The sequence below is a fragment of the Lynx canadensis genome, chromosome F2 (assembly GCF_007474595.2).
Source record: "Lynx canadensis isolate LIC74 chromosome F2, mLynCan4.pri.v2, whole genome shotgun sequence".
NCBI lineage: Eukaryota > Metazoa > Chordata > Mammalia > Carnivora > Felidae > Lynx > Lynx canadensis.
In genome coordinates this window covers 74,736,030-74,761,904 of record NC_044320.2, presented here as the reverse complement: position 1 = coordinate 74,761,904, position 25,875 = coordinate 74,736,030, and the positions used below count along the sequence as shown (strand labels likewise).

Here is a 25,875-nt window from a genome sequence, read left to right as displayed (position 1 = left end):
CTGGGCCGCTTACAGTTAGATGTTTTTGTTTTCGCTTTTGTTTTTGAAACCTCTGTATGAAAGGAATCTCCTATTTGCCGCTAGATGCACTCCTAACTTGATAAAGCCTCCAGGAAGCACCAACGTGGTGTTTGTTAGTGGCTATTTGGGCCAGCCTGCTAGGGAGAGAGGGAGCCAGGGTTCGGGGGGGGGGGGTGTGGGGGGGCAGTGGCAGAAAAGGTGGGGTGGGGGAGGAGCTGGCGGATGCCGAGGGTACATAAACCCTGGTGGGTAAGTGCTGGAGCGAAGTTCCAGAATTTCTGCAAGCAGGGTGGGGGGCTGGGCCAGAGACCTACACTTTGGGTTTCTTCGTTGTGATCTTTTTGTGTTCGTCAGCTGGTGTCGTCGGAGGAAACTTGGGTCGCGATTGTATCCGTGTTCATAGTTTTGGATTTCAGTGTATCACTTTGCTGATCTTTTACAAGCATCCCCAAGGTGCTTAACAGCTCACTGGCTCAAGGTTTCACAAATTTTTCTGTTAAGGGGCAGAGAGTAAATATTTTACACTCTGCAGGCTGTTCGGTCTCTGTCACAACTACTCAATGTTCCATCGCTGCTTGACAGTGGTCATCGACCATATATAAACGGAGGTGAACAGCTCTGTTCCAATAAAACTTTATTTACAAAAACAGGCAGTAGGCTGGATTTGACCCGAGAGCTACAGTTGGCCAAACCTTTGCTCCAGATCCTAGAGTGGCAGAAAAGATAAGGGTTTTCTCTTAAGTTAGGTTTATATGTCACTTTAAATTATTTTCACACTGTTAATTTGTACGACAAATTTCATTTGTTTTGATAAGATGTTTCTCAGGATTATCCCCATAAAAGTTGGGTGACGTTGAGTAGGTGTTCTGGACCAGTTGTCTTTCTGGTGCATAAGACTTTCATAGCAAGCAGCATGTCTGAAAGTGTGCTTTCCAGGACATTAGTTCTATTGGATACCCAAAATACTACTACTACTAAATAAGGTTAGATTTAAATACATTTGGAAACTCCGAATTTAAAAAGTTAAACCAATTTCTCGCTCTCATATGCTACATCTACCCAGTCACCCAAGCTGGAAATCTGCAGATTATTTCGTTATTTATTACTTTCCTGTATCAAATCTACCCCCAAGCCCTACTGATGTAACTTCCTAAATATTTTTCCATTTTGTCTCTCTCTCTACCCTTTTCCCCCCGATATTTTATTTCAGGTTCTGGCAGCTCTTTCGTATTCATCCGTCCCAGTCCCAAAGCCCACCTGCCAGAATCCTGTGTCAGAATGCAAATCCAGCCGTGTCACTGTCCTGCTTAGAAACCCCTTAACGACCCCTCAAAGACTGGCCAGGGCAATGCTTCCCAGCTCGTGTTCACTGTGTTGTTAGATGTGCTGCAAGAAAAATTTTGCACGAAGCCTTACATGAATCAATTTAAACAGAGTTCTTTACCCCTCAGAGCTCTTAACATAAAATGACTTTTGACTTTCAGAAGGGATTCGGGGCGCAGAGATTCCCAAATCCAACTGAACGGTCAGCATTCTTTATTCACAGGGACCCTGGGAATGATTAGTTTTCCTATCGAGCCTTTTGAGAAACACTTCCCCATAGATATTGCAAAGAATTCAAATCAGTGGGGATTTGCTCGACTCTACATCCCCAGTGTAAGAATGAGTTTCTCTCTGATGCTGCCCACAACGATTTTTTCTTGGGTAGATTGTCTCTTATCCCCTTGCGATGGAGGCTCAGCATGTGGGGAAAAGTTGGGTCTGAGAGTCAAAGAGATCGCCCTTGGAATTTCGACTCCTCGCTGGATGTCGGAGTTTGGGTACGTGTCCTCAGTTTCTCTGAGTCCCTTTTTCCTTCTCCTTCAGCTTGAAATAAAACCCACCTCATATGAACATTCTCATTAAATGATACACCATTTGTAAGGTACAAAGGTCAGGGGCGAGAATTTGGAAACTGATCGATAAATGCTCTGGCTACTTGTGTTTGAACTGCTGGGGGGGGATCACGGCAGGAATGCCACCGAATCAGCTGTGTTTGGTTCAGCCTCCAATCTGAATAACAACTGAGTCCCCCACGTACAAGGAAGGGTCTTGAGAAAATGTGTTGTGCAACTAACGGAGCATTGTCTGCACTGTGCCCTGGGGAACCGGAAAGCAGGTTTCTGGTGGCCCTTTCTTCAACGGCCGTCAGATGATTTCCTCTGCTGTACCGTGTGCTCAGCAATGCCAGAGACACCCTCTTGCAAAGGCTCCAACGACGCACTTGGTGGAGCGTGTTTTGCCTTTTGTATTAAATCATGTGAACACACCTGGTCCTTGCCTGCTGACAAAAATCCTTCCTGTCCCCTCAATTCATCAACGACACAAGTGGTAGCGTTTTCGCTTGTTAATGAATAACTGCCTGGACTTTGGGGCTGTGCTATCCACTAATTTGTGTGTGTGTGTGCGTGTGTGTGTGTATTTAAATCTTGATTAAGGATAATTAGGAAGAAACATGACAGATTTTAAGGAAAACATGAACAAAGGGTGATGTATTTAAAAACGGGCATGGAGGGCATCTGGGTGGCTCAGTCGGTTAAGCATCTGACTTGGGCTCAGGTCATGATCTCGCGGTTTGTGAGTTCGAGCCCCACGTCGGGCTCTGTGCTGACAGCTCAGAGCCTGGAGCCTGTTTCGGATTCTGTGTCTCCTTCTTTCTCTGTCTTTCCCCTGCTCACACTCTGTCTCTTTCTCTCTCTCAAAAATAAATAAAAAACATTTAAAAAAAATGGGCATGGAATATTTATTGAGGAGTTCTAAAGTTTCCCTAAATATGAATCTGTTTAAAATGATCTAGAAAAGGGCGCCTGGGTGGCACAGTCGGTTAAGCCTCCGACTTCGGCTCAGGTCATGATCTCGCGGTTTGTGAGTTCAAGCCCCGCGTCGGGCTCTGTGCTGACAGCTCAGAGCCTGCTTCGGATTCTGTGTTTCCCTCTCCCTCTGCCCCTCCCCTGCTCACACTCTGACTCTCTCTGTCTTTCAATAATAAATAAACATTAAAAAAACATTTAAAATGATCTAGAAAAAAACTTGATAAGACGTGATGGATAGAACAAGAAATTAGGTGGGACAATTTCTAGGAAGAATTTAGAAACGAGAACTCTCTGAAGGTTTCACTTCTCTGTTATGCTCCATTTTCTCAGTAGATGGCACCCTTCTACCTTCAAAGCTTTTATTTACACTAAGGTGTAAAGGGCTGACAGTCCACTACAACAGAAACTAAATCCTCTTTGGGTCTTTCCTAATTACATACACACAGTCCCGAGGCACCCCCAGTACCTTGCACATAGGATTGCCTGGTTAAGCCAATATTTTAAATACAGTAAAGACATTTATTCCCATACTTTAATACATTTGCAAAATTCCATTCTTTTGCTCATCACTTGGCAATTCACAGCTACAGTCTCAAATATTGTCTTCTTTCCAATATTTAACATCGCCTTAGGACTCTTTTTCCAGGAAGGTGGCCCATCCACTACTTTGTCAAGAATAGCAAGCCGTTCCTTTTGTCGTTCACTCATTTACTCACTGAACAATTCTTTGTCCACAACCGACTACGTGCCACACGCTGCTAAGCTCACGGGATGCCAACAACGATGCATGAATTATGCTCTTCGCCTTTAAAGAACTCAAACTTGGGGCACCTGGGTGGCTCAGTCAGTTGAGCGTCTGACTTCGACTCAGGTCATGATCTCGCGGTCCGTGGGTTCGAGCCCCATGTCGGGCTCTGTGCTGACAGCTAGGAGCCTGGAGCCTGCTTCCGATTCTGTGTCTCCCTCTCTCTCTGCCCCTCTCCCACTCATGCTTTGTCTCTCTTTCTCTCTCAAAAATAAGTAAACATTAAAAAAATTAAAAAAAAAAGAACTCAAACTTATTTGGAGGAGACAGAGAGAAATAATTATATTGTGTGTACAATTATACTTTTTTAAACATATTGTTTTATTGTTTATTTTTATATTTGAGAGACAGAGACAGAGTGCAGGCGGGGAAGGAGCAGGGAAGGAGCAGAGAGAGACAGACACAGAATGTGAAGCAGGCTCCAGGCTCTGAGCTGTCAGCACAGAGCCCGAGGCGGGGCTTGAACTTACGAACCGTGAGATCAGCCACCCAGGCGCCCCCGCAATCATGCTTATTACAGTGTGACAGAAATGCCCTTGGAGTTACAGGACTCCAGAGAAAGTGGCCCAAACCCAGTCTGTGGGAGGGAGTGTGGGAGAGCTCCCTGGGATTAGTGCCATTATGTTAGCCAAGTCTTAAGGGGCACTGGCTCGGCAAACATCCAGGCAGAGCTACATTCCAGGTCGAGGGAGTTATGAGCAAAGGAATGGAGGTGAGGTCCACCACAGATGTGTCTTTGCTTTTCAGAGCTGCTCAGCCTTAAATCCTGCCTGCAGCTCACCATCCTGGCTGCCCATGGGATTCACCTGGGGCATTCCAAATACCGGTTTCTGGACTTCATTCCCAGATAGCTTGCTTCCATTCGTCTGGAGATGACTGGGTACACTGTTGAAAAAAAGAAATGTCCTAGATGATTCTAATAAGCATCTGAGATTGGGAAACACTGTTTTTGCTGGTGAGTCCGTGAGTAATGAGAAACGAGCTTGGGTGGGAGACAGAAGTGTTCATCGTTTGCACTTGGGAAGCCTGACAAGTAGGTGGATCCTGGGCCCCCTTCCAGAAAATTCAAGTGTCCAAAACGCATGTGATAACCGTGGTCAGGAAGTCACGTTTGAGAAACACCAGGACAACTTTGAGAGTCGTGCGACGGTGTTTGTCCTTTGTCCACGTGGTGCCGCTAATCAAGGGTTATTTTGTTTTGCTTTGTTCTGCTTCGCTTATTTGTTTGTTAGTTTGTTGGTTGGTTGCTAGGGACTGAGATGGGTTTGAAATTACTTTGGAGAGGAGCCAGCCGAGTGGTCCTGTGGGAAGAAGAGATCATTGAGAACATTCTCATACAACTCCAGGTGAACGGAGGGGAGCCTGACTTAGGGTGGTGGCAGCTAAGGACAAGGGTGTGGGCATTGTGGGGAACAGTGGGGTTTCCAGAGGCACTTAGAATGCCCAACTGTCAGGGAGTGGAGATTAGCTGGGGGTAAATAGAAGGACAGGCCTGGATTAAGATCTTCAGGACTGTTAAGTATTAAAAACAATTATGCTGTCTCACTGTACAGAATTTAAAAAAATCCTTAATAAACATATAACGAGCACGAGAGAATTCAGCGAAGTTCAGCTTTTCAGATTTTTCCTATAATGAGGCTTTTCGTTTTGTGCACTTTCAAATATTGAATTCTTGGGCCGCCTGCGTGGCTCAGTCTGTTAAGCTTCTGACTTTTGATTTCAGGTCAGATCACGATCTCATCGTCCGCGAGTTCGAGCCCTGCATTGGGCTCTGCGCTGTGAGCGCAGAGCCTGCTTGGGATTCTCTCTCTCTCTCTCTCTCTCTCTCTGCCCCTTCCCTGCTTGCGCACTCTCTCTCCCTCAAAATAAATAGATGAACTTAAAAAAAACCCAAATATTGACTTCTTTCCAAAAAATTTTTTTTCTGGTTTCCTTCAGTTGGTGATTCCTTGAATGCTTAACAGATCTGATTACTGGGAATCTCAGTATTACTGAGGGAGAATCGAGGTTAATTCCAGGGTGGTTCCACCTACAGACCCACAGTATTCTGCCATTGCAGGGGAGGAAGGTCCCGTGTATTTGCAGGGAGAGATTGGTGTAGACATCGTCAGGCTTTTGTATTTGCAAGTTTAGGGGCAAGAGTTGGACCTCAGATGCCCGTTCGGAAGCCGTGGGCCTGTTTGCGGTTGCTAGACAAGTAAGAGGCAATGGTGGTTTTTGTTTCATGAATTAGACTTGTCTAACGAAGGAAGGTGCCAAGAGTGAAGACTGCAGTCGTACAAGAAAAAAATCCCTGGGGGGGCCGCCGCGTTTCAGAGGTGGTGAAGAAGGGCGTGAAGAAGAACAAAAAGAAATGTGAGTGACGCGGAAGGAAGTTCTTCCCAAGGAGGCCAGTTGTCGGTAAGAGACTGAAAAGAAAAAAACAAGTTCTCTGATGGCAGTATTATGAAGGAATATAGGATGACAGAATGGGAGGAACTTGCTGAAGCAGGGGCAGCGGATTGCAGTCAGAAAGCGATCTGGAAGTTTACCACATCAGGGATGAGGCAACCTGGCGGGTAAACGTGTCAGTCAGCTTGGCGTGCTATGGAACATGCACCGTAGAGGGGTGGCGTAAACAGCTGAAATTTATTTCTCACAGTTCTGGAGGCTGGGGAGTCAAGGTCAAAGGGCCGGCAGATCCTGTGTCTTGTCTCATGAGGAAGCCCTTCCTGGTTCTTGGTTTATCCTCCTGGGGCAGGAAGAGAGAGAGAGAGAGAGAGAGAGGGAGGGAAGGAGTGAGGGAGAGAGGGGAGGGGAACAGGAAGGGGAGAGGTAGAGAGAGGAGAGAGGGAGAGGGAGGGGGGAGCTTGAGGGAGGGAAATGGGGAAGAGGGGCAAGAGCTCTCGTCCTCTTATTACAAGCCTCTGTCATGGGGGCTCCACCCTCAAGACCGACTTACCTCCTAGAGGCCCCACCTCTGAATACTATTACATTGGGGTTTAAGATTTCAGTGTGTGAACTTGGGAAGAACTCACGCGTATGTCCAAATGGCCTGCCAACACCACCGCTCATTAAGCTCTGTGGCCCGAGCCCTTCCTTTACTCTGGGTCACGTAAAACTCCCGGCCTTCCACAGCATTCGGTGAATGGGTTGGTTGCTAAAACCGTGCAAGGCAGTGAGGGAAGCTATGGGAAAGAGCTAAGTGAGGGCGTGGGCAAGTAAAGCTACCTTGCCTGGTTCCACATTGGTTGGAGGGGGCACCCTGGAGCTTGTCTTGGAACACTGCCTTGTCTTGCTCGAATTCGGAATCAAACAAACACAGGCCCTGAGGTGGGTGATTGGCTCCAACCAGTCAGGTGAGGAGGAGTCTGGGGAGAAGGTGACAGGAGCCAGCTGTTAGCCGTCGCTTGTAGCAGCTGGGATGGTGTAGGGGGGTAAGGGAGATCTGAGCGGGCACCGAGAGCATCTGTGACATTCTCATTACAATTTGAAAGACACAGGAAAGAGAAGGCAAGCACACAAAAAATCACCCTCAGTCACATTACCCGTCGAGGCAACACCTGAGGGGATTTCAGGACATGTCTATAAGGTCCTCTCCAAGTGGTTTTAAACTGTTCAAAATTTTATTTTGTGTAGTTTGGATTGTACACAATTTGCTACACTATTTTTGAAAGCCTTGTGTCAGTTATTAGGTACTTCGTACTTGTCATCGTAAGAGTCTTAGAAACATTTTTTTTTTTTTTTGAGAGAGAGAGAGAGAATGCAAGTACAAGCAGGGGAGGGGCAGTGGAAGAATCTTAAGCAGTCTCCACACCCAGCACGGAGCCCGACTTGGGGCTCGATCTCATGACTGTGAGATCATGACCTGAGCCAAAACCAGGAGTCAGACACTTAACGGACTGAGCCACCCAGGCCCCACTACAAATGTAATTTTTAATGCCGTACATTTAAACAATTCTCACTACAATGAAAAATTAAATTTAAGGGCAAGTATCAAGCTCTGATTTCATATGATATTTTCAAAACTGAAGTGCTTGTTATAAGCGTCCAGGTTTGTTTGTTTTTTTTCTTTTTGTTTTTGCTTTTTGTTTTTCTTTTATACTTATTATATTTGAAACTTCCTTTTTTCTTTTTCTTTTTTATTATTTTTTTAATATGAAATTTATTGTCAGATCGGTTTCCAGACAACACCCAGTGCTCATCCCCACAGGTGCCCTCCTCGATGCCCATCACCCACTCTCGCCTCCCTCCCACCCCCCATCAACCCTCAGTTTAGTCTCAGTTTTTAAGAGCCTCTTATGGTTTGCCTCCTTCCCTCTCTGCCTCCAGGTTGTAAGCCTCCAGGTTGATAACTGTCACTGATCAGGTGTGGGCAGACAACATGGATGGTGCCTTGGTGACTGTGTAAATGCAGGACGTGGTGGGTGATGAGTCCATAATGACTGCAAAGGGACCACATTCGCAGACACTGTTCTAGCAGGAGCCAAAAATGTGAATGTTTACATACGATGGCAGATAACACAGATAACACTTGGCGGTGGGGCCAAGAGGAGAGGTACATGCCCAAGGCGGGCTGTTGCCAAAGCACGTTGCCATGCAATACCTTCTGATTACTTTAGCTTACAATCCAGAATTTTCACATGCATGTAAAATCTGAGTGTTGAAGACTGGCCCATTTTCTTCAGACCCAATTTAGGCATCAGCAATGGGTTCTTCCAATCCATGAGCATGGGATGTTTTTCCATTTCTTTGTGTCTTCTTCAATTTCTTTCACGAGCTCTCTAGAGTTTTCAGTGTACAGATCTTTTACCTCTTTGGCTACGTTTATTGCCAGGTGTCTTAGGGTTTTTGGTGCAATTGTAAATGGGATCAATTCCTTCGTATCTCTTTCTGCTGCTTCATTATTGGTGTATAGAAACGCGACTGATTTCCGTATGCTGATTTTTATATCCTGCGACTTTGCTGCGTTCGTGTATCACACGTAAGAGAAGAGTCACTGGGTTCTACTCTTGAAACCAAGATTACACTGTGTGTTAACTAACTTGAATTTAAACTTAAAAAAAATCAGCAATGAGTGATGGCTTTCTATTTGTAACATTTGCACTAAATTTTGTGCAATTTGGGAGTAGTCAGAGACACAATGCTGTTCCCAAACTCAGAGGCCTCAGCTGACACGTTACCTTTGACACATTAAGTGATAAAATTGCACCACCACAATCTCTGCCACCCTGATCTCTAAGTCTCACACCTCCTTTCTGAATTTCAGATCTTTCTCAGTGTACTTTCCACCCTCACCCCAGCTTCCAATAAGCCTCGTGGCCTGGCCATGCTACTTGCCCTGGGAGCCTCGACAAGGAACATCTCTGTTAGAAAGGCAGCCTCTTTGGCAAATCCCAAGCCTGATTTGTTTTTTCTAGGGAAAAAAAAAAAGTAGATATTAAAATAAATACAAAAGCCTCAACTTCTAAATAAAGGTAATATGGGCGTAGGAGAAAAAACTGGACTCAGTGTCATTTATAACACAGAATAAGGAAAAACAATGACAGAAACAAAGAGATTTAGAATTAATAAGTGAGTATTAGATGTGCTATATGCTTCAGGATAATGGAAAACTTAAATGAAGTGGCTACATTCCTAGAAAGAGATACAATGGCAGAATTGATGCAAGTGGAAACAGAGAATCTGGGTCAACCTATAAGAACTAAATATATGAAAATGCTGGTCGAAGACCCTCCCTCTCAAAACCTGCAAGCCTGTGCAGTTGTATGAGTACAGCTTATAGAATTTTCAAGGAGGAGATAATTCTGGTTTCATACAAGTTATATTAGAAAATTGAAAAAAATCCATTCATGATCTTAGTTAAACTTTTGGAAAATGAGGAATGCAAGGGAACTTTCTTCACTTGGTAAGTTGTATATACCAAAAGACTTATTGAACCTTATTGAACTGATTGAACACTTATTGAACCTTAAGTGTTTAAGTATATAAACTTTATGCTTATTGAAAACAATTTGTACACATTCTTTTAAAAAGGAATATAAAGTGGTTTTGTTTGTTATTATAAGGAAGGTTTTTATATTTATCTATTTAGACTCATTAGCCTTTTCTTTGAGGCATTAGATTTTTAGTCTTTTTTAAAAAAATTTTTTTTTAACGTTTATTTATTTTTGAGACAGAGAGAGACAGAGCACGAACGGGGGAGGAGCAGAGAGAGAGGGAGACACAGAATCGGAAGCAGGCTCCAGGCTCCAAGCCATCAGCCCAGAGCCCGACGCGGGGCTCGAACTCACAGACCGTGAGATCGTGACGTGAGCCGAAGTCGGACGCTTAACCGACTGAGCCACCCAGGCGCCCCATGAGATTTTTAGTCTTAATTAGAATGGCCTTCCTTACTCCAAGGCTCTATTTGCATTTTCTCATGTTTTCCTTTTAGTACTTTTATGTATTTTTAATTAAATTTTCTCATGTTTTTCTTAGCGAATTGAGTTTGTGAATTGAATTGAATTTTCTCATATTTTTCTTCTAGTGCATTTACATCTTTTATTTGTTTGGAGTTTAGTCTACTGTAGTGTATGGTATCCTGTTTTCCTGTTGTTCTAATTCCATTAATTAAGAAGCCCATCTTTCCACCACTCTGCTGGAGAGTGCTTTCTTATCCTGGGCCACTTAAAACTCGCAGGCTTCACATCACTCAATAACCGGGTTCATTGCTCAATACCAAAATAAAATCCGGTTAGATTTTTAAATGAGGTTTTATACACTGGGTCTAAAAATTTCATGGAGGAATTAAGGTCTAAGTTCCATGAGAATCTAAGTCAACCTTAAGAAGAATGCATCAAGGACTTTTCTACCAGATACTAGGACAACTAGAGACATCAATTTTGCTGGTTTTTCTTCCTTTTCTGGTTGCAAGTATTCTGTATGATTCCATTTTGTCTCCTTTAAGGTTGAGGTTTAAATTGCTCTTCTCTTTTCTGATTTCCTAAGGTGGAAGCTCAGGTTATTGACTTGTGTTGTTAACTTCCCTTTAAGTGCTACTTTTGCCGCCTGCCATGTATTTTGGCACATAAGCCAAACTTACGTGTTGGTAAGTTGTATTTTCATTTTCACTTAGAATAAAAGTATTTTTAAGTTTCCCTTGAGACTTCTTTGACTCATGGATTATTTACAAGTGTGTTGTTTAATTTTCAAATATTTGCGGACTTTGCAGATATTCTTTTACTGCTTTCTAGTTTAATTCCACTTTGGTCAGAGTACATACTTTATATGTTTTCCATTCTTGTAAATTTGTTACAATGTATCTGATGGCCCAGTATGTCATCTCTCTTGGTGGATGTTGCAGATGAGCTTGAGGAGAATATATATATATTCTGCTGTTGTTGGATGGTGTATTTTATAAATGCCAATTAGATCAGTTGATAGTGCTATCCAGATGATCTGTAGCCTTACTGATTTCCTACTTGCTTTATCTATGCACTTACTGTTGACGGGGTATTGAAGCCCTAAGTATAATAGTGGATTTGTCTATTTCTCCTTTCAGCTCTATCAGTTTCTGACTTACGTAGTTTGATTCTCTGTTGTTAGGTGCATGCGTATTTAAGATTGTTATGTCTTCAAAGAGAATTGACCCCTTTGTCATTAGGTACTGCTTCTCTTTATCCCTGATAAACCTCCTTGTTCTGAAGTGTGCTTTTTATGAAATTTACATAGCTAGTCCAGCTTTCTTTTGATTAGTGTTGGTATGGTGTATCTTTCTCTAGTTCTTTACTTTTATCCTGTGTCTTTGTATTTAAAGTGGATTTCTTGTAATATATAGTTGAATCTTTTTTTAGTCCACCTTGAACATTTTTGTCTTTTAATTGGTGCATTTACCAATCACATTTAAAGTGATTCTTTATCTATGGGGCACCTGGATGGCTCAGTTGGTTAAGCATCCAACTTCAGCTCAGGTCATGATCTCATGGTTCGTGGGTCCAAGTCCCGTCGTCGGGCTCTGTACTGACAGTTCAAAGCCTGGAGCCTGCTTCAGATTCCGTGTTACCCTCTCTCTCTGCCCCTCCCCTGCTTGTGCTCTCTCTAAAAAATAAATAAACATCAAAAAGTAAATAAAAGAAATGAAGTGATTATTTATGTAGATTAATCAAGCATTTTCTACTTGTTGCACTTGTCCTTTGTTTCTTTCTTCCATCTTTTTCTGCCTTCTCTAGTTTAATTGAACATTTTATAAAATTCTATTTTATCTCCTCACGGGGGTCAATTATACTTCTTAGAAAATTTTAATGGTTGCTCTAGAGTTTAGCTTATATAGTTTTGATTAATGTGAGCCCACTCTTTAAAAAAAAAATTTTTAATGCTTGTTTGTTTTTGAAGGAGAGAGAGTGAGTCGGGGGGCGGCGGGCAGAGAGAGAGGGAGACGCAGAATCCGAAGCAGGCTCCAGGCTCTGAGCTGTCAGCACAGAGCCCGACGCGGGGCTCGAACCCACAAACTGCGAGATCAGGACCTGAGCCAAAGTCGGACACTCAACCGACTGAGGCACCCAGGCGCCCCAGTGTGAGTCCGCTCTGAAATAACACTACAGTTTTATGTGGCATGTGGCCCCTCCCCACTCTCTTGCTTTCTCTCCTCTTCTTTGATCTCCAGACTTGCCATTGGTTTGCCATAGCTTGCATGTCCTGGATTGCAGTTCCTTTGCTGTTGCCAAATAAACCCATTTGGCTGGTCAAATAACTGGCTGTTCTACTTTTAAGGTTGGCATTGCTTGGTGTCATAGAAGTGGGATCCAGAAAAGACCTCAACAGCTCCAAGGCTGGTGAGCAGACCCTTGTCAATACCCACTGAGGCCATTGAGCTCACTCTTTTGTCACTGACCCTGGAGTTTGAGGTATGTTTTTTCCTGTATCCAAGCTCTACTCTCCTCGTGTTTTAAGCTCTCCAGGCTTTATTTAGGGATCTGTTCAAAGGCTTTGTCCTTTTTGTTTTCATGAAGGCTTTGTCCTTTCTGGTGAGTACTTTTTTGTTTTTGTGAGCTTCTGGTTGTGAGTAATGGGATCCCAGTCCTCTAAATACTTTGAGGAGACTCCACCCTGCAGGGGTCCCAGTTGGTTTTAATGTTTAAAAACTATAGTGCCTCCTCATGTGCATTCTTAACCAAATGGCCCAGCTTAACTAAAGATAATTTAGACTTTCAATGGCCATTATGAGGAACTTTCTACCTTGCTAAACTTGTTTTTCTCAAAACTAAATTAGACAGCTGCATCTCCAAAATTGAAAAACAAGGAGAATAGGATACCTATTTTAATTGGCATGCAGGAGCCTCCAAAAGATTGCAAAATTTCGTAATACTTTCATTAAAAGATTCATTGCAAAAGACCAACGAAAAATTAAAGACCTAAAGGATAACACACAGAAGATTATAGAACTGACTAAAGGGGCTGTAATTCCCCTTTACCTTCTTTATTTGAGTACTCCGTCCAAAATTGTCTAAAATTGCCTTCCTATTCTATTAAACAGCTACCTTTTGAAAATAAGACCGCCCAATGTGAGGGATAGTCCTCCTTGGGTATTTTTTACTCCTTGGTCAAAGGCCAAACTAGGAGCCCTAGTTAAAGAATTTCTTGGGGCGCCTGGGTGGCTCAGTCGGTTAAGCAACCGACTTCGGCTCAGGTCATGATCTCACAGTTTTTGGGTTCGAGCCCCGCGTCAGGCTCTGTGCTGACAGCTCAGAGTCTGGAGCCTGCTTCCAATTCTGTGACTCCCTCTCTCTCTCTCTGCTCCTCCCCTGCTCACATGCTCTCTCTCAAAAATAAATAAAGATTAAAAATTAAAAAAAAAAAAAAAGAATTTCTTAAACCAGGGAGGATTCTTGCAAGCTTTTGTAAATAGATTAACTTCTAAGCCCAGTCAAGAGAGGAAAATAAAATTTCACATTGTTCCTTCCTTTCCAAATCCAGATTGATTCGTTATTGATACTTTCTCTCCCAGAGTAGCTATTGCCTTCTTGTTGGCCTCATTTTCCAAACTTGGCTTGACTTTCTGCCTGCCTGGGACATACAGTTTGTCAGTCCTTTTGGCTATCTTTGGGAGTGACTTTAGATCTTGTGAAGAGAATGCATTTTATACCCTCTTGGAAGATGTCTCTTGGGCCCATGGAATTATTTAATGCTGCCAGAAATAGGTACTGTCTGTCCCAGGTAAATCTGACAAGACATTTGAAAGGATTTAGTAACTTTGCTATCATAAATTTGACCAAATTGGAAGCTGGTATTCAGAGGCCAATAGAATTTTGTTGTTAGGCCTTCTCCTCTAAGCTAAATGTACTCAGAGGGAAAGAAAAACATTCTAACAGGTGAATGGTGGATGGGGGCACCAGGCCTTTGATATCATTTAGGTGGCAACTGAATTCTTCCATGAATTAAAAATGGGTATCTTTGTACAAATTTAGTCTTTGCGGGACCACAGGTGGGGCTCCGGAAACAATTCCAAGCCCACCAATCCTATTTACCAAACCCCAAGCCTCTCCTATTCATCCCAAAGGATTGTACGTATTGGGCCGAGGGAACCAAAATCTTGCATTTTTTTCCCATGTGCCTTGTGCTGTCAAGATTCTACCCAGGGTCTTCTCCAAAATTCCGGAGTTCTCCAGAACTCTTACCTGGACCATCTCTTTGATATGCAAACTTTGCAATGTTTAAAAGACAGCAATTTTTATCAGAAGGAGAAGGAAAGAAGGAAAGTTATTTGAGTCGATGCAATTCCTTTTATAATTCGTGAGTGTTGTATTATCGTATCTAATTAATGGCAGACATTTTAAAATGGGAGGTATAACGTCTGTGTTTGCATCTGTCTGTACGTTCATGTGCGTCTCTGTGGAGGTGTAGATGTGTGGTATTTTTTACCTCCAGATGGTATTTTCAAAATTAATTTCTAAAAGAGATCTATTTAATTGGCTTAAAGAACACGAAACACTTAAATAAATTAAATTCTCAAAAATATAATAGAAACTTAATCCGAATGAATTTTAGGTTCATGTGATTTAGGGAAAAAATTCAGTATTAAAGCTGCTTTAGTCTTGTTGGTTTAATTAAGACAGTCATGCTTTTAGAGTTTTCAGCGCTAAATATAATACTTTTATTCTACTCAGGCTTACTAAAGGTCAAATGAATTCGTGTTGTCTCTTAGAACTTTGTCAGCAAAAATGATAATTTAAGATGATGGTTGACTGTTTAATATCTCATATAATTTTCATGACGAATCTAAACATAATTATTAAAAATCCTTTATTAATAGATATAATAGTTTATAAATGAACTTTTCAGCAATATTCATGTCTACTTAAATAGTTTACCCCAATCTATTTGGTAACTTAAAACTTTGGAGTTTTGCTAAGTTAAATTAGATGATAGATAGTCATTAAAGATCTAGATCGTTGCCAAATAACATAAAACTGAATCATTGATTATGAACACAGTTTTACGTACTTTTGGCTTCTTGTGACAGAGAAACTAAAACATATTTGGATGGGTTAGTGTTATACTGAAAAGGCCTATGCATATCCTATTACCCTATTTTAATAAATGTGCCAATCTAAAGAAAGCTGAGGTCACAGGAGGTTCACCATTGCTTACTTCTGAGTTTTCACTGGAAATTAAGGTTGGGTTCAAATGGTTAAGAATGCCAGTAAACGACGTGCCCTCAGTCACCTTTCCCACTCGTTGGCCTTGCTGGTTGGGGTGGCCTGAGCTGGGTGTCCTGCACCGTGATGCTTCAAAGCCTTGTTGAAAATGTTTGGGTCCCCACGAAACCCTCCCATAGCCAAGTTTACTGGTAGATTTGGGTAGGAATGGGGTTGATGGGCTTCATCGTTTATGAAATCAGGAATGCTGATAAAGGAAGTAAAGCTCTGAAAGCTTTGAGTTCTCCACCTGCTCGTGGTCATCATTAACCAGCTTTACATCCGATGGGACATCAGGCTGGCTGCGAATCTCAGCAAGCCCTATTGGATGGGACCATGGAGCGTCGCTATACATCTGTAGATGTGTTTTTTCCTTTCTGGTGTGAATTAAATGTACCTGTGAGGTGCAAAAAACATATATATTTTAATAAATGTAATTAAGACTACTGGAAATAATAAGGGAAACATGCAAGGAAAGCAGGATGTGTGTTTTCTATAAGAGGAGGTATGGAGAATAGTGAGGCATTTTTGTTGAGGGAAAAGAAAGTAATTTTGTTTGAAAGCAAGACTGTTTAGAGAGGAAGAACATAGGACAAAATCTGAATGTAAAGAACAAACAAACAAACAAACAAGCAAACAACTTGTAGAAGGCTTGTGGAAAGGAATCTTGAGAAAGAAATTTTATGCATGGTCAAGCTAAATGAATTGAAAGGCTAAAAGGAAACCCACCTTTGATATCAATAGTGTACTTATGTAAAACCAAACCTGAATTTTCTTTTATCTACTGAAAGTTTTCTTGAATTGTTGATCTCCTTTTCATAAGAAATTATAAACAAAGGGTTTCCCTTACCTTTTTTAAGAAAAAAAAAAATTTTAATGTTTATTTATTTTTGAGAAAGAGAGAGAGAGAAAGAGTGCAAGTGGGGGAGGAGCAGAGAGAGAGGGAAACACAGAATCCAAAGCAGGCTCCAGGCTCTGAGCTGTCAGCACAGAGCCCGATGTGGGGCTCGAACTCACGAACCGTGAGATCATGACTTGAGCCAAAGTCATATGCTTAACCGACTGAGCCACCCAGGCGCCCCTCCCTTACTTTCAAGTGATCTTTTTGTCAAAATAGTTTCCTGTATTTATTGTCCGTATCAGGTCTTTGATTACTTAAATCTAGTAGAACACACAATATTAAAAGAGCTAAATTTCGCTCAGAACCCTGTGATCTTCTATATTTGCCTATGAAGTCTTTTGTTGTCACTATGGTTAAATGGATAACTGAGTATTATTTCATGGTGACCTAGATCTGATTAGACCAAGTGTTTTAAAACCTTTTGATATTTTTGGCAAACTTCCCCCCAAATCAAATTTGAAATACAGTCTTTTCTAGTCAACCTAATGTTTAGATTTTCCAGAGAGTCTCTGGAACATCTCAAAAGATTTGTTCTCTCTTCTTATAAAAAGGGAGATGTTAAACTAGGCTGATTTGCTATGTTAAATTATATAGGAAGCATTGTAAAATAAGAAGTAATACTAAGGGGGAGCCTAGGTGGCTCAGTCAGTTGAACATCTGGCTCTTGATTTCAGCTTAGGTCATGATCCCAGGGTCGTGAGATCAAGCCCCGTGCTGGGCTCTGCACTGAGTGTGGAGTCTGCTTGGGATTCTCTCTCTCCCCACCTGCCCCTCCCCACCCCCCACCGAAAAGGAAAAAAAGAAGTAATACTAAGCCTTCTTTATGTTTTATTTGCGTAGGTATGTAAGTGTTCCAGAAATTGTGTGAAATTCTTGGAAACCTGATGTGTCTTAGTATAATGTTATCAGTCATAATTCCAATTATTATCTTCAAATGTCGCATGTGACAGAAATCACCAAATTTCCTTGTCATTTCCGTTATAATGAACTCTCCTCAGGGGTTTGAAAATAAGCATCTTTCAGTCTTTTCATGGGTAGCTATTGTTTTACTCTGAAGCTTTTACAAAAATGTTCCCACAAAAGTACCTGAGCTTCAAGGAGATTCATGGGGAGGACTTCTGACAAATATAGGTTTGTGATACCTTGAAGAGCATAAAACCAAACTAGGTAAGAATTTCTATTGTACATACTAGATTCAAGTAGAACGAATAGTAATTATGTGGGTCTAAATGAACTAAGGAGGGTGATTAGTACTCTTATGACTCTTTGAAATACTGCTCGTTCCTTGATGCTTTGGTTCGTTCAGATTTTAAAAAGCTTTTGTCTCGAGCTATCTGTGACTTAGAGCAATTTGATAAAGTATACCTTTGTAAACAAAGAGGAACACGTTTATTTTTTTCTGCCTACCTGATCCCTTTAGAGTTTGGAAACTCTTGAGTGTTCTTTTCATGACATGATAGTTATTTGCATACGTTTATTAAAAATCTCTTCTTCTTGTAACAGGACTCAACTGAAGGCACTGGCTATATTACCAAGACTTTGACTGAAATCGTATTTCAGATAAATCTGAAGGCCAGTCCTTGACTTGGCTTCCTGGCCTCAGAGGCAATGACAGTTCAATCTGAGATGCCTTATGAAAAGTTCCAGCAAATCAGTCTTAAAAAGAACTTACAAGGTCAATCAATATTTCTGCTACATGTGTGTGAGTAACCAGGCCAAGTTTAATGCAAACAAATTAGTTTTATCTTTAGTAAAAAAAAAAAAAAAATGGGGATACTTGTAGAGAGATGGGGCATGTAGAGAGAAAAAATATGTTTGCACCTTTGTCTACATTAGATTCTAGCCCTGTTAATTGTCTTTGAGGTTTGGCTATATACCTGTAAACTAGGCTGGATCCTGAATTCACCTGGTTTCCTCAAATATCTGGCTACAACTCTTCAACCTATCACTTCCAATTTTGTCCCGCTCATCTGATTTGGAATCACCAAAGAACGAAGACTGCTCCTAAATCTCCTTGGAAGGGACTATAAGAAGTCTTTCCCATTACCGGGATGGCAGCCAAACTTCAGGGACTTGAGCCTTGACTGCACATCGGACATCTGAAGGAGGTTTTTCCTGACATCCAGTCCTGTGCAAGTCCTGGAGGCTTCCAAATCAAATTGACGAGGAGGACAGTGATCTGACATCAAGGTAGACTGCTTTCTCCAAATTTGATGGATTAGGACTTTCTACTGTAACTAAACATAAAGCCCTTTATTCTTTTCTTTATGTCCTTTACTCTGGCATTGGCCTGGGAAGAGAGCACCATTATCTATATCTCCCAGGCCATTGCTAAGTATGTGTGGGGGGGAACCTTTCTGACTGATGGATTTGTCAGCAGAAACTCTGATCTGTTCATGTTGCCAAAGATCCTTTGGCCTTACCTGTAACCAATTTCTCCCATGATCTGTTTCCCTGCACTCACAGGAAATGCAAAAGGACTAACTTCTCACTGCAAGGCTTTTCAGAAAGATCCCTTTAGGATGGGATGGTACCTCACGGAATATCATCCAAATTCCTCTGATCCCTGGCTTGAAAACGTCAATTAGGAAACTCCAACTGAAGGGTCTATCAAGAAACTAGGCCTTAGCTGGAGTTCTTTGCACTCCAACTGGCTTCAGTTTTTGTCTGTGCCAGACAGTATTACCCATGGGCATGTGAATGTTTAGATAGCTGGTGAATTGAAGGTCAATACTTATTGGGATGTTTAACTGTCCCTGTCAACATCCATAATAAATAAGAAACCTCCAATTGGTTTCCCTCATTAAACCTTCAGAGCTGCTTTATTTTTTTTTTTTTTTCAATGTTTGTTTATTTTTGGGACAGAGAGACAGAGCATGAACGGGGGAGGGGCAGAGAGAGAGGGAGACACAGAATCAGAAACAGGCTCCAGGCTCTGAGCCATCAGCCCAGAGCCTGACGCGGGGCTTGAACTCACGGACAGCGAGATCATGACCTGGCTGAAGTCGGACGCTTAACCGACTGCGCCACCCAGGCGCCCCCAGAGCTGCTTTAAACAGGAGCTTCCGGGAAGCATACATGACAGTGAGTTTTTTTTTTCCCCCTTGATGGTAGTAAGTGCCAAAGAAAGAGAATCAGAAACCTCTCCCTCACATTAAAAGAGCTAGTTGATTCCACAGCTAAAGGAATAACAGCCTAACTATGATCACTTGACACATTGGCTAGGCTAGTCTTAGATAACTGTATAGCCCTTGATTACCTACTTGCTAAATAATAAGGTGTCTGTGTAATAGCAAATCCTGCCTTATAGCTATTTGCCAAATAGCAAATACATGGGTAAAGGCCCCTGGAGAGGTAGAAATTCGATTACACAAGATCAGAGAATAAGCCCATTGGTTATGAAAAATTTCATCTGGTGACTCCTGGTCTCTTAACCTATGTACCTAGTTACCTACGGGTTTGGGCTCCTGGCTAGAACCATTATACAAGCTGCATTTGTCATAGTATTTTTTATTTTGCTCTACATAATTAAGGTCTTGTACCTGTTACTTGTCAAAACTTTGTAGAACTGACACACCCAATAGGGTGAGGCTAGCTCCGTGCTTTGAGATGATCTCTAACATTTACAGTCTTGGTGAGATACAGACTTTAGGTAAGTACCTGAAAATTCTCCTTCCTAACATTCTCTGTTACTCAAATGTGGCCTTACATGTGTTCCAACTGCCATGTACTTTCTCTCCAAAAAAGGACATGACAACAAGGAAATGTCTTTCCTGTTACAGAGGGGCAAGACCACTAAATATGGAAAACCTGACTCCCAATCGATGCTTTGAAAGAAAGATCTTGATCAAAAGAGGGAAATGTGAAACTGAATAGAGGAAACCTCATTTAAAAGGGAGTCAGGAGACCAGAAGGGGAGCTCTCATGTCGAATCATTTGTCCCTCGCAGACCCCAGCAGGAAGAAATGTACCTTGCAATACCAGCAGGAAGAAGCCTACTTTACCACCTCAGAAGGAGGAAGGGAGAATTTCTCCTGACCTAGCAACAAGCTCAGCCAATAAGAAAATACCACAACTCAGCCAATGAGAAACCATCACTACCCTGAACTCTCATTTTCCTCCAATGGATTTCATTCATGCAGCCCCTCCCAACTTCCTTCTCTTCTCTACAAAGTAACCTTCTTTTCCTTTGATTTTTCAACTGTGTTATGGTTTGCCATAGCTTTTGTGTCCTGAACTGCGATTTCTCTGCTATTCCTCAATAAACTTATTCTGCTGGTAAAATAACTGGCTGTTTTGCTTTTAAGGTTGACAGGCCTTCGTCCCATAAGACTTCCCCCACTTTAGAAGGCAATTTCAAGTCCAGGTTGTTACCTATACTTCTGAGCCACTGGCTATAAGTTGGAGGTTCCCAGGAACCTTTCTTCCACTTCAATTAATATGCTAGGATGCCTCAAAGAACTCAGAAAAACATGTACTCATGTTTAACAGTTTATGATAAAGGATATTATAAAGGATATAGATGAATAGACAGATGAAGAGGTACATAAAGCCTAGGAGGGTCCCAAGTGCAGAAGCTTCTGTCCCCATGGGCCTGATAACTTCAACATGTCTGTCATATCTGAGTCTGGGTCTGATGGTACTTTGTCTCTGCAGACTGTGTTTTTTCTTGCTTTTTGGCATGCTGTGTAAATTTTTGTTGAAAGCTGAGCATGTTTTATTCGGTCATAGAAACGGGAGTCAACGGGCTGTGTTTAATGTTTGTTGTGGCCATAAGTGCCAAGGCCTTCAAGAGAGGGAGAGCCTGTGCCTTGCCGTGTTTTCAGCTGTAGTCTGCTGTTATGCTGGGGCTCTGTTGGTGTGTACTACGGAGTGGGGAGAAGGGTAGAATTCCATAAGCTTCTGATTAGATCTCAGCCTTCCAGTGGACCTGTTTCTCCAAGTTGTACCTCTCGCAAATGTTTGTCCAGGGGTGTACCTTTTCCCTGCCCCCCCCCAACCCCTTCCTTCCCAGGCCGCAGCATTCCCATCTGCGTCCTTGAAGCCCTGGCCCGTGTTGACTGTTTTTTTCCCTTTAGGTAGGGCTGGAGTGAGGAGGAATGTCCTTCTCCACGCTGGGATGAGACTGGCAAAGTCCTTTTCCAGGAGAGTAGGTCTTATTTATTTATTTATTTATTTATTTAACGTTTATTTATTTTTGAGACAGAGAGAGACAGAGCATGAACGGGGGAGGGGCAGAGAGAGAGGGAGACACAGAATCGGAAGCAGGCTCCAGGCTCTGAGCCATCAGCCCAGAGACCGACGCGGGGCTCGAACTCACGGACCGCGAGATCATGACCTGAGCTGAAGTCAGACGCTTAACCGACTAAGCCACCCAGGCACCCCGAGAGGTCTTATTATAGAGAAGGTTCTGGGCTTCTTTCACAAGGATCCCTCTTCCCCAGAGCCTGGAGGGGATCTTTCTCAGAGCTTCACTGTGAGAACTGATTGGGATTCCTGGAGGTTAAGCCCACTTATGTGTGGGAGCCCTCCAGAGACTTCGAGCCCCGAGAGTTTTGCACTGCCGGGCTAACTCATGTTCGGCCCCCAGCATTTTGTCCAAATTACCATTTAAGTGTTCCTGCAAGTGTACAGAGCCAGTGGCTTTGCTTCAGGGAGCGGGTTCTGGCTGCATCTCTCTGAAAGATCTCATTTCTCCAGGTTTCCAGGTCACAGATGTCTCTCAGATCTCTGATGGGTCAAAGAAAAGTAACAGATTCACACTTTATCTAGATTCTTGTGGTCAGACATGGGGATGATGAGTTCCAGGTCAGAGATGAAGTCTGAAGTTTAGAAGATGCAACCCCAAACCTAAAGCTGCTATCCATTAACTAGTCCTGCATGGGTATAGCTAACACCCGCCTTTTTTTGGACATAAAAGTACTTATCACCTATGTTCTCAGCTTTATGGCTTCAGCCAAAAATTCAAAACATCAAGACATCAGGAAAATGGCCCACTTAACGGCTTGTAACATATATTTGCATACCTAGTACATAATACATAATACATAAAGGATATATATTTTTAAAGTAGGCTCCACGACCAATGTGGGACTAGAACTCACAACCCTGAGATCAAGAGTCGCATCCTCTACCGACTGACCCAGCCAGGCACACCAAATATAAAGGACGTATTTTTTTTTTTTTTCAACGTTTATTTATTTTTGGGACAGAGAGAGACAGAGCATGAACGGGGGAGGGGCAGAGAGAGAGGGAGACACAGAATCGGAAACAGGCTCCAGGCTCCGAGCCATCAGCCCAGAGCCCGACGCGGGGCTCAAACTCACGGACCGCGAGATCGTGACCTGGCTGAAGTCGGACGCTTAACCGACTGCGCCACCCAGGCACCCCAAAGGACGTATTTTTGAAAGGAAGAAAGGAATAGAGAGAAAGACAGAGAGACAGAGACGGAGAAGCTAGAAAGGAGAAAATGAGGAGGAAAGGGAGAACAAAGAACCATAAGGAGAAAGAGAGTCAAAATCCGAAGTTTATCCAAAATTATATTGACATAAATGGTCTACATAGAGTACACTGACTAATAACATAAGTAGAAACTCAAAGTAGAACATTGTATTTTCTCTATTTTGCTATACTCTCAAAGGCAGGCAAAGGCTTTTAGATTACAAAGAATTAAAAGAACATATATCCTATACTAATCCATAGTCCTGAATAATTCCACTTCTTACAATGAAATACTAAAATACCTTTCACACACAGGTTAAAAAATGCATTTTAAAAACATTTTAAAAATCATAGTAAATAATATGTACATTAAATGTATATCATGAATATATATTATTACATATATGTATGTATAATGTACATTATACATATATGTATAATGCACATCACACATTATCCATACATGTGTATAAACAGATATACATGTAATCTCTTACATGTAAGAGATGTAATATATGTACTTCTGTAATAAATGTAATTTAAAGAGATTTCAAGTAGTACCAGACACATTGCCACAAACTCGAAGTTCAAGGTCAGAGTTTAGTTAGGGGACCTAGTTTTGATGGGTGTTTATCGAGTATTTGCCAAACCCTACGTTAGGCATTTTATAACTGCCAACTCACTTAGTCCCTACAACAGTCAAATGAGCGAGTACAGTCTTTTGCAGAATTGGAAAAGGGCTTCAGAAAGTTCAAGTCACCAGACCTAAGGTGCATCGCTAAACTGATGGGAATCCTCAGCTGTGTCTTGGGAGAGACCTGTAGCCAAGACACCCAATGCCCATTTTTGCTCACTCTTACAAACTTGTGCAGTTATTAGAGGGAGTCACAACTACTGTAGGAAAAGCTACAGTTTCCAGTCTCACTTGCATGTGACTCATAATGTTGGAAGAGAGTGTTGGGTGGCTGCTTCTAGAAATATTCTGAGAAGGCAAAGTGGTGCCTTTGTTTCTTTTGTCTTTATCCGTTCCTACGTCTGCTGCCTGGAAAGTGGCTATGGTGGCGGCCATCTTGCTGATAATAATGGCGGCCACATTCCCGGGATGGCAGGGTGAGGGCTGTCAGTGGCACAGGCCCCTGGCACTTCCTAGAGCAGAACCAACAAAGAGGACGTGGTTCGCCTACCTCCGGACTTCCACACAACAGAGAGCACACATTTATAGTTCTTAAATCACCGTTATTGAGGATCATTGTCATAGCTGACTCTCGTTTAAAAAAAATTATTCATTAGTTAAGGGAGCAGCGGTGGGGGGGGGGGGACAGCAAAGGAGAGACTGTCTCCCTGAGTCTCATTTTTAAACTAATACAGAACTCAGTACCTGGCAGAGGAGTGCTGCGCACGGCAGACACAGAAATAATATACAGTATAACCAAGTTGAAGTTCTCAGGTCGGAAGGGGCAGGTGCTCAGAATCTTACACACCAGAAATCTGGCAATATCTGTTTGGCCGTGGAAACATTTGGTTTAAATGGCCTTATTTTTACCTTAAAAACGATATCGCCCACTGCATAAGATTGTAGCACGAGGGGAAAAGGTAAGACTAATTCAGAGTGCTGCTGTGCTGTTTTAAGCAGAGTCTCATGGATTTGAACTCAAGCTGGAGAGTGCCGTGTGCAGGCAGAGGTGTAAGGGGGTCCCCTCCACCTGCAAGCTTAATGAACTGAGAGGGCGGCAATCAGAGCCTTGGGTGTTTGGAACAGCCAACACCCTCTGTGGTAGGAAGCCCTTGGAAGTGTGGGTTCAAGGCAATGGCTTTAGCAGAAGTAAGACTGTGGTCCCAAATCCTTTTCCAGCCCTTTCCATTAAGGGATGTCTGCCAGACATGGGATCCAGCACATCAGCAAATATCAAAGGATGGCCGCAGCCTATCTCCTAAAATTTTACTTCAGACGGCCCAGGAAAGTCTCCCCTAAATGGAGAAAGAGGAAAAGGCAGGCATGGGAAGAGCACGGATACCAGTAACAGAGCGTCCGACTTCAGCTCAGGTCATGATCTCGTGGTTCACGAGTTTGAGTCCCAGCCCTGCGTCGGGCTCTGTGCTGACCGCTCAGAGCCTGGAGCCTGCTTCGGATTCTGTCCCTCTCTCTCTGCCCCTCTCCCTCTTATGCTCTCTCTCTCTCTCTCTCTCTCTGTCAAAAATAAATAAACATTAAAGAAAAAAAAAAGCTTTACCCAAGCAAGATTTTTGGCAATGATTCAAATGCCCAACGAGTTGGATGAGATAAAGCCATCAGAAGCCCGCTGAGTCATTGATTGAGTGAACAGTATCATCAAAGCAAACGGGGGCTGGGCTTGAAACACTTTGTAATTCTTCACACCTCTAGTCTGAGGCTGTCTAATCTATGCAGTCGCGAGGAAGGGTAGAGTCTTCAAAGCTTCCCTCCAATGTGGTCTTGGAAAAATAAAAAACAAAGAGCGCTCCGGGGCCCCGCAGGGCAAAGGCAAGAGCAAGGAAACACTTCAGCGAGCAGAACCAGGCAACCTCACCTGAGAAAGAGAGTCCTGGGGAGTCTGCTCAGCCGGAACCCACGGCTGTGGACCAGCACTGTGTTTCCTCTGGCCCCCACTGTTCTTGAAGGGGAGATTCTTTCCACCCCCCCTCTTTTTTTGTCTTTCATTTTGTTTCTTTTCTCTTCCTCTCTTCCTAGTCGTGGTCATCCTGCTTCTCATGCATCACTGTGCATTGGGTGTGATGAGGGTAAATGGCTTGTCCTTTACTCTCTTGGTCATCAGGCCAAGCAGGGGCATCTGTGGATTTGATTGAGAGTGCTGCCTGGCACCAGAAATTCTAGACTTGGCGTGGCATGCAGTGACTGGGTAGGGCCTTGAGGTGGGCCTGGCCTGTGGGTTCTGTCTGATAAGAAGGGTACGCGTAGATATTTGAGGAAGTAGACTATGGCAGAAACTGTAAGTCGACACCCAACTTCTGCTCTTGTCTTTTTCGAAAATAACGGAACGCCTGATCTTTGGCTGGCTCACAGCCGTGCAAAATAGCACAGCCAGCATCCTTTGCAGGTCGGTCTAGTCATATGACTAATTCTGGGTAATACGATGTGGTGTTTGTGAGGTGCGCTGCGTCCGTGGATTGTTTTTTAAAAGAGGTATGGGTGCTTTCTGCTTTCTCTGGATTCCTGCAGCTTGG

The 25,875-nt window shown here is 42.7% G+C and overlaps 2 long non-coding RNA genes and 1 pseudogene across 2 annotated transcripts; all 3 read left to right on the top strand.

Moving 5' to 3' along the window:
* Positions 1-4,932: 4,932 nt before the first annotated feature.
* LOC115506361 lies at positions 4,933-19,114 on the top strand. Its single transcript, XR_003966335.1, has 5 exons — positions 4,933-5,024; positions 5,912-6,078; positions 12,409-12,542; positions 17,737-18,423; positions 18,700-19,114. It is a non-coding gene; the product is annotated as an uncharacterized LOC115506361 (long non-coding RNA).
* LOC115506360 lies at positions 13,466-16,228 on the top strand (annotated as a pseudogene).
* A 103-nt stretch (positions 19,115-19,217) lies between the features above and the next one.
* Positions 19,218-20,517, top strand: LOC116737872. Its single transcript, XR_004343160.1, has 2 exons — positions 19,218-19,317; positions 20,016-20,517. It is a non-coding gene; the product is annotated as an uncharacterized LOC116737872 (long non-coding RNA).
* Positions 20,518-25,875: the final 5,358 nt, after the last annotated feature.